The 13,981-nt window shown below is 40.8% G+C and overlaps 1 protein-coding gene across 4 annotated transcripts in view; it reads right to left on the bottom strand.

Moving 5' to 3' along the window:
* SYTL5 (synaptotagmin like 5) overlaps window positions 1–13,981 on the bottom strand; it is a 78,464-nt gene that overhangs the window by 54,285 nt on the left and 10,198 nt on the right. The window lies entirely within an intron of this gene.

The raw sequence follows: 13,981 nt of genomic DNA, 5'->3' as shown, positions 1-13,981 counted from the left end.
AAAAGGTCAGGTTCTTCCTTGAACTGCCTAGAAAAATGCCTGGTGAAAGTACTTTTAACCCAACCAGATGCTAACATCAGCAGACTGGGGAGCATGGGGCATCAGCACAAATCTCACACAGTCATTGCTTGTCTGGTCAAGGTCCTCTGAAATTCTGTTTGCTGATTTTCCTTGCAGGAATAGCATGGGTGACATGAAGCATTATTCTCACAGGCATTTATTATTTTTAACTGGGGAAAAGGACCAGATTTTATTGGAAATGGAAAGCCAAGAGGTAAAGGGGAAAGACAGTGAAACAATTAGAAATTTGGGATAACAAAAGTGTTAGAAATGATCTCTGACAGCATCATTATTGGGTTGATGATGTGCTACAGGTAACCAGGGGTTCTTGCAGAACCACAGTGCAGTGGTATGGCAAGCAGGCTGCCAAGAACCACCTTGTGAGATATTCTGGCATTGGGAATTCAGGGAGGATAAAAACTGCTTGATAAGGTTAACTTGACATCTGGTAATTTCCTCTCAGCTTTTCTTTTAACCCTAAAGAGATTAGGACTCTAGTACAGACCATAAAAAAGCCTCAGATATTCCCTTTGACTAGGTGTGTTGCTGATCCTTGAATGTCCTGGGAGATTTTTCTCTCAAAGCAGGGAGGCACATATGACATCCACAATTTCCAAAGCCGTAATTGGGAATCGAGTTATTTCATTTGCCACCTGGAGGGTCAAATACACAGAGCCCAGAGAAGAACTAAGCACTGGTAAGAGTGATGAGACCACAAATTGTCAGATAAGTCAGACAAAATTTCAGAGAGTGCTACACACTCCTGTGCCAGACATAAATGAGCTGAAAGATCATTCCATTCAGTTTCTTACAGGGAAGAAATCCTAAACCACAGTGGCCTATTAAAAAAAATCCAGGTATCTCATGCTGACAACTGAATTATGGGGAGCTATATGAATTTTGACTAGACGCCATTACAGCCTTGTTTGCAAAGACAACAGAAACTGCATCGGAGTTTGCAACATAGAGAATAATACAGAGCATTTTGAAGTTTACCTGATGGAGAGATAGACATAAATTTCATTCATGTTACCCACAGTAACAGAATTATGTTTGTAGTAGATTCTATTCTAGTAGAATCACTACAATCAACTGAAGTTGAATTTTATTCACAATGGTTTGTGTGGCTTTCTATTTTTTACTGAACATTCCTCAGAATTTATCCTTCAGTCACATCTATAACAAAAATCTTATGGATTTTAACTGTCCTTGTTACCTAACAGAGGGATTTGGCAGCAATCAGGAAATACAACTTTATCTGCTTACGTGTTCAACCAGTTTTATGTAGATTAAAATACATTGTCAATTAGCAATTGGAATCCTCCTACTGAACCAGGATGTCTGCCTGTTTAATGATCTCATACTCAGTGTTAGCAAGATGTAAACCTCACCAATGAGAGTCTTAAAAAGCAGCATCCTCCAATTACTTACTGCTTTGGTGGGGGAACAGCTCCAGCACACTGAGCTCATCAGCAATGCAGGTTTTGTGTTCAGGCTGCAGTAACAGACCTGATGCTCACAAAACCCAGTTTTCCTGTCTGTCACCTGTCCAACAATTGTGCACCTACCAGATAACTGACATTAAGATTCAGACACACCTCACCTCCCAGATTTTCTTCTGCACTATGAAATTGCCACTCAAAAATATGATTTCCTAACCAGATACTCCCTCCCTGATGAAGCTTCAGCAAATACCTCAAGAGAAGCTCCTCTTTGCTCAGACAGGTTCCTTCTCAGCATGTTACACTCATGATCTCACCCAGGGGATATTCTGTACCCCAGGCTAGCTGAAGTAATGGCAGCAGTTAACTTTGCATAAAACAGGTTTTCCCAATTCTTTTATAATTCTTAGACAATGATACCCTTGCTAGGCTAACTTTTAGGACTGGAAGTACTGCAGATATCTTTACCCCTCAGGAAGCAGATCTAGTAAAAAAAAAAAAAAAAATCCTTGCTCTTGCATCCTCCATCACTCCTACCTAATTAGATAGATTTTGTGTTGAAACTCCAAAGACTGCTGCTTGTTCTGCCTGGTGCTGGTACAAGATGTGCCAAAGCATCCTCACAGAAGGAGACCACCTGGTGTGGCCCCTGCCCTTTGTGTAAGTGCTGGGCACTCCTGCAGAACACGCAGTTGTTAAACAGGAGAACAATGACAGCACAACCTGCAGGAACATTTGCTCTATAGGAAGGGAGAGTAATGAGTTAAGAGATACTGTTTTTAATAATCTACCACTTTAGACTCCCCTGCTTTAGACAACACATTATTAGAGACCAGGCCTGTATTTCAAATTAAGACTTAATAGGAAAATTCGCTCTTCTCCTTTCCTGCGCTACTTTTGCTCTCTCTCTAAATGATCCAGAATAAATTAGCTGACAAATACTGAATCATGAATCAACCTCGGGTTTAAAAACAAAAGCAGTCAGCCAGCCTTTAAAGGGTGACAATGTTCCTTTTAGCAGGCTTCTGATGTTTTATTAAGCAGCCCTGGGGCTGATTAGGAAATTTAGTTGTTTTCATCCTAAAGTGAGTGAAGATCTCACATAACAGAGCATTTAAGGAGCACTAAAATGTGAATTAGGACACTGAGAAAAATGCAAACCTCCCTTAAAAGTATGGGCTTTGTTCTAATCTACTTTCAGTATGTAGACAGAGCATCAATTTCTTAAGGCAGAGTAAAGCAATGATCTGATGTCAGACTTGCAGAGGAAGGAGAGGCTTCATTCATTCCTGCTCCATTGTGACATAATCCCAAGGCTCCATGTAAGGGAGCTTCTGAAGTGGTTGTTTTCCCTTGCCTCATGGGAAGGGTAGAAAAAATGCTCAGTAAGACTATCCCCCATGCTCTTGGCACTTCTCTTACCCTCATAGAAATATATCTCTAGAACAGAGTTCTACTCTCTGAAGGTATTGTTGTGGCAAGACTCATTAGAAGAAACATGCACTTGTTGGCATAAGACAGCAAGATTAGACAAAAACTAACTAAAAGTTTATCCTGCATATAACTGTATCCACTGCACACAGGTACCATGGCTGTCCAGAGAGCATTTGCTCACCCTCCCAAGACAAAAGAATTAAGGACTGCCTAAGAAATAAACAACAACAACAAAACATAAAAGCAGCAAAAAAAAGCATTACAGTGTGCAAGAAGACATTTATTTTTCCTAACTCTAGCCACATAGATTCTTGTGACAAGTATAGCACTCCAAAACTGAACTTCCCTGAGGGACATCAGTTCAGAAATAATGGTGAATGAATTATGGTAGAACAGGAATTGTAGTGAATCCACTGCAATCAGTGACGTTTGCATTTAGCACAGGCACAGTGACCATGAAGGCTCCTGCCACGGGCATCCTCCTGAGCCCAGCATGACAACACTCATCTGCACTCCAAAACACTTTTGCTTCTTCTCTCCCCTATCTTCCTGGGAAGGAGGAGAAGCATCCTGCTCTCTAGAGACAAAGCTGAAAGGAAGAAAGATGAAGGGAGAGGAATTAACCTCTTTTCTTCAATGGCTCTGTCATCAAATGGCCTGATGCAAGAAATTGCTCCCACGGCTGAACGATTATGTTTACTTAGCTGGAAGCCAGGACATGGAACAATTTAGTGACTCAGCAATAGAGGCAATATTTTCCACATGCACTGACTGCAGTGGTACAGGAACCTCAGCATTGCCTCACATTGCTTGAGTGAAAGACTCTCCACCTACTGCTGGCAGGAAATTCTTTGCCAGCAGAGAAATGTTTGCACTACATATATTTGCTAGCATGGGTGTATTTAGGATAGGCATAAACTGTATTTCCATGCTGGTAAGGAAATTCCTAGCAAGTGTAGCCAAATGCAGCATGATGTGGTGCTGTAATTGACTCTTGCCACTTAAGCTGAGACAGATCATCTCCTGAAAAGGCACCAATCACTGCTTGAACCAAAGCTGCATGAGGTATGAGAGCCTAGCTGGAAACTGCAGGAACAGGATTATTGGCATTACTGACTCTTCCCTAGGCTTCAGGAAACCACAGGTTTCACCTCCCAGCTCAGTGCCAGCACTGTAGATCACAGCATGGTGAATCTAAATCCAGTGCACACAGCTTCAACACTCAAATGGAAAGAGGCACATATCATATATGTGCTGCTTAAAACACACAAATCCTCTGTACACTGAGTTCATTCACACAGGGGTCGGAAGTAAAATTCAAAACTAAGATGGCATCAGTAGGTAGCTACCAAAGCATGGTCCACATCCACAGCTATTTTTGTTTTCTCTGATGCCCACAGCTGTATGAAAGCCAATGATGGAGGAAGGAGGGGAAGGAGTGCCCACATTAATTCTAATAAAATGGCAGGAAGACAAAAATGCACAAATGTAAAGCTTACCATGCTGAAACTGTAAAGGCCAGCTTGGTTTCTCCTCCTGCTCTCACTTAAACATGCTGCTTGCAGAATGCCATGAACAGGAGCTAGAAAAACCAGCTTCACTTCCCAGCAATGTGTTTGCAGAGGGCACACGCCCAGGTGAGCAAACCAAGTGTCAGCAGGTCCTGAAGGACCAGGAAATGCTTGTTACACAAAATCAACAAATTTGTAAGGTGAGAAAGAGCCAGTCAAGACACCAAAGTCAAGTGGCAAGAAAGGAAAACCAAACCACACTTACTGAATGTGAAATCAGTTAATTGCACGTGGATTCAACCAAGCGAGAGCTCTGGTCAGTATTACAATGTAAATAGTAAGCAGATTCTTTGGGCAAGAGCAATCTTCAAAGACCTTCAGAGGTAAGAGCTGGAAGACTATGAACTGGGAAGTCATGTAATGCAATAAAGGAAGGATCATTTCTGAGTGACAGAAGAGTCATTTAAAGCACAAATTGGTATCAGTGCACTGGAGTGAATACAGGCTGAGAGAGAAGCTGAAAACACGATTCTTTATGTCTACTTTCTGGCTAGTGTAGTATGAGTATGTTTGACTTCAGAGCAATTAGAAAAACTCAGATTTGTTAATCAAACAAACCCAACAGATTCAGAAGCAGTTCATTTTTTTGGGTCGGGCACAATTCCAGCTGTCTGGAAATGTCTTGGCAGAGCTGCCGTGTACCTTCCTACAGGACTGCAGATCTCTCCAACCACAGCCAATGCCTGCAAGTTATGTCTAATTTCTACAATCACTGTAATAATATTTCAAAACCAAAATCATGAGTGTTTAAAGACTGAAGCAAGAATGTTAAAGCTCATTAAGTCTATGAAGCAGACCTTGCTGTGTAAGAAAGCAGTAAATTAACTTGCCTGACTACAAATAAGAGAGCTAGGACTAAGCTCAGCACTGACAGCCTGAGCAGTCATTAAACATTGCTCCTTCTACAGGTCGCCCTCTGCTTGCTTTTCAGCCCTGATAAAAAGCATTAAGTTCAACCAAAACAAGCATTTTAAAAAAATAAATTACATTTTCTGTTTCCCTGCTGTAGAAATTTAGGCTTATGCAAGTGTTCAGTCAGGTCACAACCCCCAGGGAACAGCACTGCCCAGAGAAAGCTCACTAGAGAGGCACTGCTGACTGACACCCCAACAAGCTTGGCTTATTTTTTAAACTGGGAAAAATGCAGCAGCCATTCAGGCAGGGGATCAAGTGCAGAACAAACCAGAGGTAGCAAGACCACCAGGAAGTTCATTTGTGAACATAAGCCCATGCTCCCTAGAGATCCTACAAAACCATGAAAGAATTTAACTCCTTCGGAGCTTTGGAGTAAACAAGTATCTAAGAATCTGTTCTATATTAAGAGAAGATTCAGGGGAATCTTTCATGTTTAAGATAATTTATTTGCAAACAGGAGGCAAGGAGTGGGAAGAATGACACGATAAGGTGGAAACCTTTTCCTTTTGTTTTGCTCATCATTGGGTAAACATGGTTTTGTGGCTGAGTATTTAGCCAGAAAAGAAGACACTTCTGGGGTAAGAATGGAAAAAAATTCAATTCATCAGTTTGCCAGATCAAAGAAACGAAATAGATCTGAATCAAAGAATGAATGAAGGAAAAATATTTCTGCTGTTGTGAAGCAAATAGCATCTGTGCAATGTTAAATCAAATATGAAAATATGAGTTAGGGCTTGAGTCATCTCAGTCTTATTCTTAGTCACAGTGTGTGTGACGGCATTAATTCATTCAGCATTGAACTTTACCTTAATATGTTTAAGTTAATTCCTTGTCTTTATATTTTCTGTGATGAAATGGAAAGAGAAGCAGTAAACTCAGGTCTAGAACAGAATGGATTTATACACAGTTGTAAAACAAGTTCTAATATTGACCTTACACATTTTGCTTAAAGCAAAAGCTATTAATTTAACCAAGACTCACCATTATGAAGTTTAGCTAATACAAGATGAAGAAAATTTATCAGTTCTTAATTTCTAAAAATCTGTAGCATCTTTTCCCCACATTAAAATACACATGGCGTTTGGCAGCAGGAAAAAACCTCTTGGCATTGAATTCTTGTAGAAATTGAAAGCAAGTACAATGCCAGCAAGATTCCAAATTCTGCTTTCTAACCACTGGTGTTTCTTTCCAATATCAACACAGTTTAGGAGAAGTTAAATTGATACATATTGTGCTGTGACATGATTGCATTTGACACCAGGATCACAGGACACCCAAAAGCCCCTCTCATGTCCATCACTGGTCAGATCTGGTCACAACCTTTACTCATTATCCTTAAATTCCCTGTCTCCACTGGGGCTGAAGCTGAGCCACCACCACGTGTTGTGAGATCCCTGGGGCAGTGGTCTGTACTGCAGCACTGTTACAGGGAGCTGCATCAGTAGGAAATGCAGGGTAGAACAAATGGACTATCTTCATTACTTAACAAGACTCCCAGGTTCATTTGTTTTTTCCCCAGCAGAATTTTCTCACCAAAAAACCAGCAGCAGATATGTTGCACAGGAATGGATGAACGTTCTTCAAACACACATCAGAAATCTATTTGTATCTTGAAATTCAAATGCTTTCACTAATTTGCTGAACTAAGAGTACTCCAAAGGATGTGCCTTCACTTCATCAAACATTTCATTTTGCAGAAAAACTCATGACTCATCTGATGTTTAGTCCACTTGAAACAAATCAAAATCATTGATTTTACTTTCTTCATGAACAAACCAAAATGAAATTCTCTCTGAGCTCTGCAAGAGGGCTGCAGGAAGACTGCTGAGGAACTGCTGCAGTGAAATCCACTCTGGGCTTGGGGAGAAGGTAGCACAGACCTGGTGTGTGAGTGCTCCGAATGAGGAAATTGCAGGTGGTGTGTCTCTGTAGGGGATGGGAACCCCAGTCCTCCGTTATTTCAGCCTTTTTGATGCCAAGTGCTCATTTGCCTTTCTGCCACAACGATGTGGTGTAGCAACACTCATTTCACACTATTTTTTGATGAAGACTTTCTATTTGATTTAACAGAGCAACTGGATTTGCATTTTCATGAAAAGAACTAAGTTGAATCTCTATGCATACCAAAGGTATCTAATCATACATTATGTGGCTTCTCTGTAGAGATGTGAAAAGTCTTTAGGCGATTCACCTGAATAGGGTAGGGGTGGAGATCAGGATGGTTGGTGGATTTTGGACTAGGTAACCTTTAAAAGTCCCTTCTAATTCAAACCATGACTCTATTCTATGATTTCTCGTATTTCTTCTGACCTAATCATTCCAGTCCCTCTCTATAAGCAACAGAGAGAAACAGGCATTTCCAGGGCATGACTCACCTCATCTTCACAGGAACATTTTAAAAAGGTCAGAGGAGCCCTTGTCTGGTAGCATCCATTTCTCTCCACTGACTGTGACGGGAATGAAGCACGACTACCTCAAACTCAGGCATGCAAAACATGTGAGCAAACGTGTCCTACTTCTCATTTCCAGCATAAAATGGGCTGTTCACAAGACACTTGTCCAGAAACCAACCAAAGGATATAAGCAGCTTAATCAGAGAGCAGGATGAGCTTGGAGTGTTGCCTTGTTTTGTTTTCCATTATATATAATGCTACAACGTTTTTCTCTACAAACAGCAAATAAAGCTAACAGGTCTGTTAAATCTTCCATGAAATGCATTAGTGTGCTCCTCCAGAGTATATGCCTCGAAATGAATATGCTTTGAAAGTCTGCATATATAACAATACCATTTTCCGAATATCTTGTGACAGGCAGGAAGAAAAACCCCACAGTTAGAAAATGTATTCTCACAGGTTACCCTGCTGTCTGCCTGAAGTCTCGGTTGTGCATCAGCCATCAGAGCCCTGAGGATTCCTTTCAGAGGGGCAGAGGAGGTAGTGGACTGTGTGGAGTCTTCCCTCTGCTTCCCAAGGTGAGATTTTTAACCATGTCTATCCAGAACAGCTCAAAGTGACAGGAGATGGTCTGTGGGGAGCAGCCATGCATCTTTTATGGCTGAGGAGCAGAGTTAGATCAGTGAGAAAAGAGCTGGACTCTGCCTTTGGATCCCAAACATCCTTTAGGACCCCAAGGAATCCAAGGAGCCCTTTCAGCAAAAGCCTGCATGGACTGTCTGCCAGCAGTGTGCACAGGATCAGCATCCTTTTCCACACACTGTATCACAGAAAAGTGGCAGATTCCTTTGAAAACACTGTTATTCAAACCAGAGAACATCTGGGATAGCTTTCACTGCCATTTTAAAACTCTGCCCTTGCAGTGCAGCCCATCTAAGGCCTCAGATGGATATCTCCTGAGGCAAGGGCATGCAGCTGAAGCTGCCAGTGCTGAACAGTCTGTCTGGCTTCTGTCTACTTTGCACAAAAATCAGCCACAACTCTTCAGCAGCACAATCTCCAACAGTGGTCAGTGAAGAGCAGCTGGGGACAAGGCTGGAAGAGTGAAGGTCAAAGCTGCAGAAGGGATCACTGTGTGGGAAGTGCTCCAAAGCAGAAGGAGCTGGGTGTAACTGCTCAAGATTACTTTAGTGACCATGACAGAAGATGCCAGATGTCCATTGCAGAAATACCTTATGGGACCTGAGGCCCCGACCAGTCATTGTCAGCAATGTGAATTTTTCAAACAAACAACATCTAATATACGTGATACTATGATAGTTTTTGATAACTGTAAGAAAAGGATCAAAAGTTTTCTCATCTACCCTTCTGGCTGTGATCTGCCAAGGCAATTCCAAAATATAATAGCAGTGGCTGCTGTACAAACTGCAGGAAGATACAGAAGCTCTCAAGAAGCAGCTCCTATTCCAGCACAGACACATCTTTAATCATGTTTCTTCACTACAGATCCCTTTGTTACCACAGCAAACACATCTTCCCTCTTTCCAGCTAGATGTGCAATTCCAGTGGCACCAGAAGCAAAAGAGTTCAAGAATCTGGAAGTGAACTCCCAGATTGTCTGCCCATCCTAGGTCTACTTGTCCAAATTTCCAGAAGAGGTGCTGGGCCCAGGCAACACACTACTGGGATACCAGCTTTTAGGTGAAGTGAGAAAAGAGAAATTATTCAGCAGAAAGACTGCACAGAGCTGCTTTCACAGGATAGCAGTCACAACTTGACCTTCCTGTAGCATCTTTTGCCTCTTTTTGGCCAAGTTTTACTGCAGTTATCTGTATAAGTGTTTCAGCCTTTTAATTGCATTTGCAATACAGACAGCTTATGCCACTTGAAATTATACCAAAATTTATCATAATGTGAGGGTCAAACTACTCAGTGGTCAGGGTTTGAGACAGAAAGCACAGTGGATGCACGCTTCCAGTAGAAAATCTATGAAAAATCTTGCAGAACAGAACAAATTCTGAGATGGTCAATGTGCATGGAGAAGGCAACCAAAGTCTGCCAGGCCAGCAGGGATGGTGGCCCCATGTCCTCACCTGGAAATAACTCCTCCAGGATGGCCAGGACACAGTCAGGAGCTGCTAAGAGGGGTGTCCCTTACCACTGTTGCTGTCTCTTGCTACCCCACAGCAGTTATCCCATCACAACTTGACTGTAAAGCAAACTTCCTCATTTACCAGCACAGGTTTTAAGTGCTAAGGATATATTTATGGAAGTCTGGTTAATAATTTTCAGTGTGATTAAATAATTTTTTCCATTGATCCAATGCTAGATACCCATGTTCCACAGCTGAGCATATCTCCTTACATATCATGTGCAGCAGCTATAGTTTAATAGATGCCTTCAGGGAGTACATAGGAGTGATAAGGACACAAGTTTTAGCTTGGGACTATTGAAAGGTTAATAAGATTTATCTATTCAATCACTGACTCACCCAGAGCAGAGATTTGGGCTAGGTTTTGTTATTTTCCCCACACCAGTCAGTGTATTAGCTTGCTGTTGCTCTCACAGCTCATGCTCTCAGCCTAGCAGGGATTCCTCTCAAAAGGATTCCTAAATGCACCTTGTCAGGGGCAGATTACCTTGTATTCCAAGATACTCTGGAAAAGATGCCTCCTTGCGTGATAAATTGAGATGACTAAGGAAGAGAAAAAGACTGATTTTTTGGTGATTTATTCCATAATAGATCAAGTGATCTTTCCATTCTGTTGGCTTTGGAGCATCACTCCCCAGTGGATAGTGCCTTGTGTTCCTACATGCAGCCTTTTGGGAACAGACAATCATTTGGGTCCCCTCAGAGACTGAAGGGGAAGAACCTGTCAGGACTAGAAATCTCTTATCTTATGACTGAAGAATAAGCCTCCCCAGTTTTAAAAAAGCCCATGGTTTTGACTCTATCTACATCTTTAATCTTTCCTGTATGATTACTGCAAACCAGCAAGCTCAAACACACCTTTCCTCTTTAATTTAAAGTCCCTAAAGGAATGTTTCCAGAAACCAGAGTAAATAAACACAAACAAAAAAAGGCATCTTAACAAAAACACTTTCTGATCATCCTAAATGAATAGTCTGTAGTAACTCCTACCTTTACCACTTGTGAATATTGGTAATATTCCAACCCTCAGCAATTAAGTTGTGTATGTGTGTGTGCACAATCCCCCTAAGCAATTGTTACTCAATTGTGAATTATATTCCTGGAATGCTTTACAAAACAAAACACATAATCCACAAGGTCTTGGGTACAACTTTTGATACTACATCAGGCTTTCAACTGTTCAACACCTTTAAAATGTGTCAATTTTTATTCAGATCACTTGGCAATGTGAAAATATTTTTAAAATACACAACCACCAATCTTGCTTTCCACAGGATTTCTGTTCCATTTAACAATCAGGAAAGATAATGGCAAGGCAGCTGCCCAAAATTTCTTCAAAGTTCCACCATTCAGCATATAGCCCATGTCTCATTAGTGGCACATTTTCTCACTACTGAACTCAGAATTAATAGAAGACTTGAGCTTTTATATCATAGTTGCACACATGTATCCAAGTACCTTACAAACACTGATCTTCATATGACAATTTTGACATATTAATTTTTATTTAGAAAAGCAAAATCCTATAAGTTAATAGCAGGACAGAAAGGCAAACACTTTGATATCTGGACGCTCCAGTTACAGACAGCCTGATTTTTCAAGTATATAGTGTATCCATAATCCCACATTATTTTCAAGAAACTCATGGACACATGGCAGTTTGTGTGTCATGCCCTTAAGTACAAAATTCTTCAATTTGTTATAGGGAATAGAAATCCTTCACTCATCCTCTTCTTCCCTTTCAAATACTTTTCCCTCCAAAAAGCCATAAAACTTATTTTTTTATCTGTTACATATTTTTTTATACACGCACACTCTCTAGAGCAATGACTGTGTTTAAGAGTGATTGTGAACAGGAAAACTGATAAACTGGAAAACCAGTTACAAGTAACAAGATTATATTTCCATATTCCTATTCAACAGAGCATCAAAAATCAACTGGAAATCTGAAACTCTTCTGTGCAACATTTGTTTAAAAGCATCAGCACTCTTTTAAACATAATTCCCACACAGAAGGACAGCAAGAGACACTGAGAAAGTCTGTCACAGAAGATAAATGTCCTTTTCAGCTGTGAGACAGCATCTTCTTAGAAGGGATACATATTTCTATAAGCTTTTTCTTATGTAAGATTTTAAAACAATGCAAAAATGAAGCAAAGAAAGTTGAAGTTAGAGAGAATGTTATTAGGGCTGTATAATGCACAGAAAAAAGCAGTAAAATCCAGGAAAAGCCTACAGTACAAACTGTTGTTCAAATGTTGAAAATATAACAAGCTAATCATAACTAATGTAACTTTGTCTTTGCCACACATGATTTATTGAATGAGAAGCACAGCCTTGTAAAGAATACACCTCAGGCTATCAAAAGAACTTTGAAAGAATAAAATATCCTCCTCCAGTGTGAAGGGATTGTACTTGGAAACAGATCATGGAAGTTTCTCAACTGCTTCAAATTTACCCCAAAAACCTACAGACCAACCCCAAAACAAGAGAGACTAACCTGATCCCTTTATCAGCCTGCAATCTCTCTGTAGAGGTAATTCAGTGTTAAATACTTGTTGAAAATAATATCTGAAGACAACATAGTCTTCAGTACTTGAATCTGTCACTGAGAAAACTGCAAGACATTTCTGAAATAACAGATCACCCTTAGGAAGGGCAATTACTTCTCTTAAATAATGAGTCCTAGAAACCCCAAGCCACGTTTTAGCAAATGTATTCAGATTCTCAGCCTCTCCCTCCAATCCTTCATCTCTTATATTTTTAAATGAACTACCTGAAGCTTTACTGCATAGCCTCTTAAAAAGAGAAGTACATTACAAAACAATTCAGGATGGCAGATGGAAGAACTTTCTGGTTGAACTCAGCATAGTTTAGCAGCCTGCTTGATGGCACAACTCTGCAGTGCAGCTGTGCCAGCCCATAGGTCAAACACAGCACGAACTCCAACACTCGCAGAGAGACCACAGGATGCTGAGCTGTCTGCACTCAGCAACCTCAGCAAGGTCTCCTGCCATAAGGAGACGTGGTGCACAAGCAGGGAACACCACTCCATTAACAACAACAACATTTTAAGCTTTCCTTGAATTAAATTAGAGCTTGAGCACTTTTCTTTGGTGCATAGCAAGGGAAAAGAGTTGCAGGTTGAACTGTGCTTTTCTACAAAAAGGATCAACCTATAGATCATTGGATTTTCCAACCAAGACATGATCAACTTTGATATGTTTTGGTAATGTTATGTATTATTAAATGAAAATTATTTCATTTCTCAACATTCCATTTTCCCTTTCCCAGTAAGAATTTTACCATCAGAGGTGCAGAGCTGTCAAATCCCATCTGTAAGATTCACTCAACTCCCACCCTAAGCTCCTTTATTGCTCAGTCTCCCTCACAGCAGCCCAAGTGCTTTTCCTGCAGTTGTGAACAAACACATCTGGTCAGCTCACCACACATCTGTCAGATGAGATAGGAGGATAAAACCTGAATTGCAGCACCACACCTTAACATCTCTCCTGGTCATAGCCCAGGTGCAGTTTCCCTGTGCAGATCCAACCCTTCCAAATAACCCAAAGTGCATGGGAAGCACCCATCCCACAGGGCAGAGGTGTTGCCATGACACAGCCAGGGATACCAGCCTGCACATCAGGGGAAGAGACACAAGAGGTTTGGAGATGGTGTGGACCAAGGATACCTTGCCCACATATGAACAAAATCTGATTTGCCAGACTAGAATCTCCCTGGGATTTTTGGCAGATTAAGGAGAGGTGTCTAATCACTGAGGAGCTGTATGGGAGATGATCTCACATGTGGGATGTTCTCCTCAATTGTTTGTGAAGTGACTAAGCCAGTATACTCAAAAATATTATGTTTAAATGAAAAATAATAAAAATCTGAATTACTTATACAGAGTCCATATGTTTAGAAACAGGGATATCCTACCCATGAAGGCAAAAGGAGAGGCACAATTTGATTTCCAAATCTCTAGGTGTGGACTAAAATTGGTTTAATAAATGA

Source organism: Sturnus vulgaris, chromosome 2 (genome assembly GCF_052056855.1).
Source record: "Sturnus vulgaris isolate bStuVul1 chromosome 2, bStuVul1.hap1, whole genome shotgun sequence".
Lineage (NCBI taxonomy): Eukaryota > Metazoa > Chordata > Aves > Passeriformes > Sturnidae > Sturnus > Sturnus vulgaris.
The sequence above is the reverse complement of the archived record's forward strand: the minus strand, read 5'-3'. Positions and strand labels throughout refer to the sequence as shown.